A 6,630-nucleotide genomic window follows, 5' to 3' on the forward strand; every position below is an offset into this window, starting at 1 on the left:
TATAAAAACATGAACACTGTCATTTGAATTATGTGCTTTATGTGCATCCTTTGTCAATATGTCAATTTGAATTTCCCTTCAAGTTTTAAATGATTGTTAACATTTAAAGAAGAGGTTTATGTTCAACTGCTCCCCATTTTGATACACACTTTGCATTGATGATGTCACAGTTATGATGTCATTCTTTTAATCTAAACCAGTTTACAAGTACAAGTATATATCCAGTGTTTACCCAGTGTTTATCCAATGTAAACAATTTTTATAGAGAACATAAAGTTAAATTTAAACTGCAAAAGAGGATCATTAAATTGTTAAGTGTTAACTTTAACATTGCATTAAATTTATAGAATTTATTTGAAATAGATCTTAAACATTATTTTTCAAAAATTAATGATTAATTTATAATTATCTGATTTAAACAAGCTATGTTTAAATGATAACTATAATGTATGGTTTTAAACCTAAGTTGGTGGGCATTTTATGTTTTTGAAATAATTGTACCACCAGGTAACTACATTCAACTTTGATTATTTAAATAAGTTCAAGATGATGTTATAGACCGATTCATAATGCTGGTATCAAAACCTTAAAATTGCACATTGATCAAGATCTATTTAACACTTTTCAGTCCTTAAAACCCAAGTCCCTTTTTAAATATATCCAGAATTCTGAGTCATAATAAATCTCATATTATATCATAAAAAAAAATAATAATTATCTCTTGAGGAGTTGTCTGTGTATATTTAAAGTCATAAACAGGCACTGTATAAGTGGTTAATTTTGCGACATGTAAATATTTGCAATTTTCGCGAATTGAAATTATTCACAAATATCGATGACACAAAATTATTTCTGTTTAGGCAAACTTTCTTCTATCATTTGAACACACATTTTTATACAGCATCTAACATGAATAAGTTTTACTGTTCACATACTGAGATTATTTTTTCTCATTGCTTGTTTGTTTAATTTTGGTCTAAACAAATCACAAATATTGATGAAACGATATACATGTATGTGTAAGGAGCACAATAGGTTATTTATATAACATAAGAATGTTTCAAAATATGACAAAGAAATGAGTGATCAGGTCATTTATCAAACTTATCAACGTATATTTCAAACAATTATATAAATATTATAATAAAAGTATTAAACAACTGAATAGAATACAATAGCAGCATATTTGTAACGTATACCTGCTTAATTACTGATATCCCAAAAACAGTAGTCAGTTCAAGAAATCCTATTTTTCGCAAATATTTCAGCATGCAAAAAGTCCACTTTTTGACATTCGCAAAATTTTCGTGACGCATAAACAGCCACTTATACAGTATTTACAAGTCTACATAGTGAATAGTCCAGAATGACTTAACAAGCAGAAAGTGAATAATATCCTGTGGCTTGAATCTAAGTTCTTACTGAAATGAATGTTCTCTTGCAGATGATTCTGATTGCTCAAGCAGCGTATCACCAGGCAAATCCTAAATTCAATGGAGCAGGAAGACAGTGTGTTGCTAACAGCTATGCAGCTATACAAAAAGCAAGAAAATGCAAAGTGGAAACCTGGACAGAGACCGATTTAAATGAAATTTTAGACGAAGGTGACCAGTCACTAAAAATAAATGGTTTATCCCAAAATTATCTTCTCATTTCTGACTTGCAAAATATATACAATAATTTGTGTACTGAAAATGCTGACTTTGGTTTACTTTTGACTGAAATTGTTCCCCCATATCAAAATCTTATAAATTCTTAATGTAAGATAGAAACTGTTGGTTTTTAGTTGGGACGTAGTCCCAACTAGTGCACTTACAAACCCGAAATTTCCAACCATACAGGGTAACGCCCACTGCTGTGACGTTTCATCGCCACTCTAAATGCTATATTGTATTCTAACATATCAAGCTAAGCTGAATTCATAGTGATCACCCGACCATGACCGACGCATAACCGCCGCGAGTGAAAAATAGTGCTCTGAATTTCTGAAAACTTCGATTTATTGCGAACAGAAGTGGAGACAAGAAATTTATTTTTTGAAAATAATGTGCAATTGAGCTTGAATTACGGTATTAGAAACGTAGCGGATATAATTTGTGGGGTCACATAATTCTATGAATGGGATAGTAAATTAATTGGGTCATAGTGCTTGACGGCTTGCAATATTTAACTTACTCATCCGCCTTATCATCACATTTTTTTGTATTATATTCCAGAATTTTTGAAAAAGACATTATTTATCGGATAAATTTTGTAGTTTATAATTGCAAAGTGGATATTGAAATAGAATTAGCCAGAGATGTAGATAATCTATTCGTCTCTGAATTAGCCGATAATTAGGTTAAATGAATCCGACAACTTCCGGTATATTTTTCGACCTACTTCACGAGCATAATTATCAGCCTGTTAAGCTCATAAGGTATGTTATAAAGCAAAATATGTTATGAATTTGATGACTAATAATATTAAGTTTATTTATTGATGCCAATTTGTTTCCGAGGACTAAAACTTTCGTAAATAATTTCGAAGTAATTTGGAGATCTCGAGTCTTTCGTACCCAAGACATTTCGATCATACTTAGACTGCAAAACCGACAGATTTTACAAATTGATATTACACAGATGTCTGCCTTTACAGGAAAACCGGCATATACGCCTACAATTTTTTGGTCTTGTCACGGCCGTTACGTCTCTACCAAATGGGGCACATTCTTGAATATTTCAGAATAATTTTATTTTGACCTTTATCATAAATTATCATATCTATTTAAAGTCTAGTCATTTCATTTTGGGTCATCTTTTTACAATTTGAATAACTATTCTGGAAAAACGAAGTGCGCAAATGATCTAAAGGTTTGTACAAAGATTAGTGTTCTAAACATTCATCAAATGGTACATTTATCTGGAAAAAATATTTCAGTCCCATCATGACAAAATACCTCAATGGAACCCCTTTAAATTGAATTACACTTTTTTTAAATGTATGGGTAAATTCCATTTTCAGTGGTTGAAATTTTTCCTCTTTTCTGATTAATCAAGCTATAGTTTCCCATTTATAAAGCCACAGGTTGTTTTGAAAGTTGAAAAAAAAATCACTGCCACCTTGATAATTGTTAACCTGAAAAATCTTCAGGCACTCAAAGGGATCTGAACCCCAGACCTCTTGATTACAAGGCAGACACACAACCATGTCGCGAAAATGTCAACACAACAGCAAGACTGTTGGAAATGATCTATACCTGTTCTCAATACATGGTTGAAGTAATTTATCAGTGTTAATTAGACATTTTATAATTATGATTTAACAATTTTTGACACTACTGATATTCACATTTTTTTCACAAATCTACATGTAAAAAATAGATATCATAATAAAATGATAGAACATTTTCTATTTTAGTGGTAATACTGTGGAGTAATATGAAGAAATATTATTAATATTTTATTATCATAAATTTTTCAAATTTTAATTATGTCATTACATGCTGTACACAATCATATTATAGTGTAAACATATATATACATTGTGTAGACACATATATACATTGTATATACCAGAGACGTTAAAATACATAAAATGTATTTATATGTCTCTGTATATACACACACTAAGAGAGTAGTATTGGATGATTTTGAAATGAAATCTCTAAATTGATATTTTCAGGGAAATAAAAGATTATTTACTTTAATATTCACTTGGAAAGGCTGGTACATGTAGCTAGAAAAAAGTACAGTATAAGATTAAAGAAAGACTAGAAGATTATTACAAACAACAGGTACTTATATAATATTTAATGTATATTTCACAAACCAAACTGTTTTCCAAAAAAAATTAATGAAAACATGCATTTTTACCAGTGTCACCACGGGTCAGATTAACAGACCCATTCCCAGTGGCAAATAATGCCAAATATGCTTTTTTTCTTTTCCAAGTTTAGAAAAAAATCATAAGTCAAAATTCCCGTTATCAAAGCTGACAATTTTTCTTCATTCCATTTCAATCCAATATGGTACCAGACAGATGATGTTCAAAAACACATTCCATTGTCAATTTTTTATGCTTTGAATGATATACAATTTGTTGGATTAACAACTTTGTACATGGTACTAAATATTTTTCCCAATCAAGATGCAAAATTTCTTAACCCATTACTTCATGAGCATTTTGTGAAAAATGGCTGTTTTCATTGAAAAGTCTCCCGTTACAAGTTCAAATTGCTATAATACTATAAAAACTGCTTCAACACTAATCAAACTTGGCACAAATGTTGACTGGACCATTGCCCTTGCAACAACATGCTCAGGCTTAAATTTTCTGTTACCATGGCAACGAGGGGACATCTCAAAATTGCCCAAAATCACTATTTTGCCTCGATTTTTTCAATCAAAATTGATTTCAAAGTGATGTCACTTCTCAATGGATTGAGATATAGTCAAATGCTTTTCAGCGTTGGTTACACATTACCTTATGATCAATCTGGGGTCATTTACAGCCTCTCACAAGTCCAAAATTTTCTTGGCATCATGCTTAGAATGGTATCACACAGGTCAGTAAGACCGGTGTACACAATGTACTGTCTGCACATATGTGTCAGAAAAAATATCACAAAAAAGGAATTTAGTATTACTATATGAGTATTTATTAAAGAAATTGTATTTCAAATATATTTAAATAGTATTATTGAAAGTCATTTTGTATGACTGACACACAAATCTAGTGCTCTGCATTATAAATGTAAGAAGAGACAAATAAGATAAGCATTTTTTTGCAAATTATTGCACTTCATATAATTTTTATTGCTTTTTTTTTAAGGTGGACATGTGTCACTGTCAAGCGAATGAAGATAAGCATCACACTCAGTGGGAATCTCCAGTTTCCAGATGTAGTGATCATAACTGTATAGGCACCATTAACACTTTGGACTAGTTGGAGTATTTTAGAGGGCTAGTCTGAATTGAATCCCCTGTCAATAGTAAAGGCCAGTCATGAACATTGTGTTGAAGGAAAATGTTAAAACTCGGATTTTCCGCTTAACCAATCATTACTTTACCTTATATTCAGTGCGGTAATGTAAGAAATGGTTACTTTCTGGAACGGAGCTGTCAATTATTTTTAATTTTTTAGCTTGTTAGTGTTATCGTCGGACAGTTGTGAAGTAAAGACATCGCAGTTTGACTGTATACAAGTTGCCTTAAAGAAAGTATGTCGAAATCTTAACAGTTATTCGTTGATTTTGTAGAAATTGACCAGAATTCACCTTTGTTTACACGCATCGCTTGGACGTCGAAAACGACATGCAATGACATTTCAGTGAAATTTGGAAACTTGCTCGTATTTTGGAGCATTTTGTAGGATTTCGATGAAGTAAAAAGTGTTTATGATAGACAAAGATAAAATAGTGATCTGGTGTATTTTTACCGAACAGTTCTTGTTTGTTTTGCATGATATTTTTCTCTCGTTAGGGACCTTTATTCTTTATATATAGTATTATGAGCGTATATGGGTAAATGTGGTATATAGTGCCTGTGGTTTTAACATGTATCTTAGCTTGCCTGGTGTAATGATAAGTAATAAACCTGAGAATTGAAACTATGAGAATAAATTGTTGTTATTAGTCCCCTTCTATTTTCATTAAGAGGGGACTAAAGGCTGACCCATTTCTGTATGTCAATGAAAGCTGAATTTTGCTATAACTTAAATGGTACAAAAGTAAGGTTCATCATACTGGTATCTGATATAGAACTATACAAAGATTTAGCATGTTATTATAATTTATGCTCCTGAAAGGGAGAGAATATAGTTGCGGTCTTAACCATCTGTCGGTATGGACTCAAGTAATATTATGGATAAATATCTGTGTTCATTCCATACAGACTTGTACTTTTGGGAAAAAGGGTTGCTCATGGGAGGAAAATATGTTTTTAATGGTGTTTTTGAGATTTTAGTTGATAAAGGAAAAAAAACATAGTCTGTACTTAGGAAGACATTTGTCCTTCACACTCTTGTCCGAAATATGAATATAACTAAATATGTATTGAAGGGATTTTATGTAAACTTCACAAAGTGATAGAGACTTTTAAGAGGAAGTGCAATGTTCAAGAAACATAACTCTACCTTGCTTCATGTTTTAATTATATCCCTTAAGTTAAAAATGCTTATTCCAAACTATCACTGAATCTACATCAACTTGAACGACTCGAATTTTCCAATGTGTCAAAGAACCATAACTCCATTCCTTAGTTTTTAGCTCACCTGTCACAAAGTGACAGGTCAAGCTTTTGTGATCCCTTTTCGTCCGGCCGTAAACTTTTACTTTAAATGACATCTCCTCATAAACCACTACGCTAATTTCATCCAAACTTCACAAGAATGTTCCTTTGGCTGTCACCTTTAAAAATTGTGCAAAGAATTTAATTCCATGCTGAACTCTGGTTGCCATGGGAACCGAAAGAAAAAAACTTTAAATATCATCTTTAAAAAAACCCTAAGAGCTAGAGCTTAGATATTTGGCTTGAAACATCCTTTAGTGAGTGTCTACCAAGTTTTTTTAAATAAAAGCCCTGGGGTCAAAATTGGCCCCGCCCCAGGGGTCATTGATTTTCCCTATGTGCATATAGTAAAAACTTTATA

The 6,630-nt window shown here is 31.6% G+C and overlaps 1 long non-coding RNA gene across 1 annotated transcript; it reads left to right on the plus strand.

The window, feature by feature from the left end:
* The first annotated feature begins 1,778 nt into the window (after positions 1-1,778).
* Positions 1,779-5,378, plus strand: LOC132737609 (uncharacterized). The gene is made up of 3 exons (XR_009626752.1): positions 1,779-2,419; positions 3,664-3,775; positions 4,813-5,378. It is a non-coding gene; the product is annotated as an uncharacterized LOC132737609 (long non-coding RNA).
* Positions 5,379-6,630: the final 1,252 nt, after the last annotated feature.

The sequence above is a fragment of the Ruditapes philippinarum genome, unplaced genomic scaffold (genome assembly GCF_026571515.1).
Source record: "Ruditapes philippinarum isolate M1 unplaced genomic scaffold, ASM2657151v2 ctg6165_1_1_1_1, whole genome shotgun sequence".
Taxonomy (NCBI): Eukaryota; Metazoa; Mollusca; class Bivalvia; order Venerida; family Veneridae; genus Ruditapes; species Ruditapes philippinarum.